This window comes from Electrona antarctica, assembly GCF_951216825.1.
Source record: "Electrona antarctica genome assembly, chromosome: 24".
Classification (NCBI taxonomy): Eukaryota; Metazoa; Chordata; class Actinopteri; order Myctophiformes; family Myctophidae; genus Electrona; species Electrona antarctica.
The window spans coordinates 30,044,282-30,046,048 of NC_136803.1; positions in this window are offsets into that span (position 1 = coordinate 30,044,282).

A 1,767-nucleotide genomic window follows, 5' to 3' on the forward strand; every position below is an offset into this window, starting at 1 on the left:
AAGATTGAAGAAGAAGAAAGGAAAAGAATGACTTCTTGGCAACAACAACAAAAAAGAGTAAGAAACAAGGAAATACCGGCTACATGTTTTGTCTGACCATGAGGAATGGTAATGAGGCCTCTGTGTCTCGTAGGGGAAGAATCAAGGGTGTTCACTTGCGCTTCTAAAGCGGTGCACGAGGAGCCATAGTGACAGGCATCGTTCTTCTCACAGGAAGTCAACACACCACAACAAAGAATGGAGTGAAGGCGCTTCGGGGCATGCTTGCTTAGCAGGAAGTTTACATATCATCTTTGTGTCTCTTCCATTTACAGGCGGCCCCGCAGTGCGCATTTCTAAGTAATTTGAAACGCTTGAGGTCAGAGTTCACTGCAAGTCGATCTTTTGCATCTCTCTCTCTCTATGTATCTATCTCTCTCGCTCTCTCTTTTCGCTATAGCATGTAAAACAAATTAAGCACATACACCCTATTTTCAAAATAGCTAAATGTTTCACATTCAGGGACAGATTAACGCCCATGGTGGCCTTTTTTTAGGTAAATTTGTTGACTTTATTGTTTTTTTATCGTCTTTTTGACCTAAATTTAACACAATCAACGGCCAATGAAGGTCGTTGATTTGCCCCACCGGCCAAATGGCTCATTTGGCCCCATGGGCACATTGCAGTGGTGGAAAGTAACTAAGTACTTTTACTAGTACTGTACTTAAGTACAATTTTGAGGTATTTGTACTTATCCCGGCCTGATAAAGTCAGTCGTTCTTCGATTTTTCAAAAATAGCAGACCTACAAGCTCGTAGTGGCGCGCTATAAGCTTGTAGATCTGCTATTTTTCAATAGCTATAGCATAACATAATGCTAACACCAAAAGGGGTTCAAAAGGGGTTCAGCAGTACACAGTTATTTTGAAATGTACCGTTGCTTGTAATGTAGATTTCCAGTCACACATTCTGTTGTGACTGGGATCTTTAATATATTATATGTTTTTGTTTGTTCTCTCTGCACAGTAAGTTGCTGTTTTGGGGGAGCGGCCTGTTGATGCCTAGTAGTATAGAGCGTCGCAGTCCCGCCTCCTACCCTGGACCAGGAAATGAAACCCAATGCATTATTCTCATAGACATTTCTTAAAGTATTTATTTAAAGACGGTTACGCCGCGGACAAAGCCAACTCGAGTCGTGACAACTCATGACAACCCAAACAATATTTTGGACCAAACAAATAATTAGAAAGAAGAAAAAAACGGCAGGTTACAACACTTTTTTTGTTGTTTTTCTTCTTTGTAATTATTTGTTTGGTCCAAAATATTGTTTGGGTTGTCATGAGTTGTCACGACTCGAGGTGGCTTTGTCCGCGGCGTAACCGTCTTTAAATAAATACTTTAAGAAATGTCTATGAGAATAATGCATTGGGTTTCATTTCCTGGTCCAGGGTAGGAGGCGGGACTGCGACGCTCTATAGCCGTGTAGTTTGGTGAGTTGGTCATTGTCATGACGATCTGATTGAGGAGGTCCTTTTAATCCTGTTAGCATGCTTGATTAGAACATGGGGAGCACCTGGGGTGGATTGCTATTATACTGTGGTTGGTTGATTAGAAATGGAAGGGTGGGGTCTGTCTGTATGTATAGTGTAAGCTGCCAGTGCCATGGTGAGAGGTTGACACTTTGCCTCTCCAATAATTGAGTACTATAGACTAGAGCGTCGCAGTCCCGCCCCCTACCAGGGACTAGGAAAAGATTCCCCGTTCATTTTCCTCATAGACATTTCAAAAA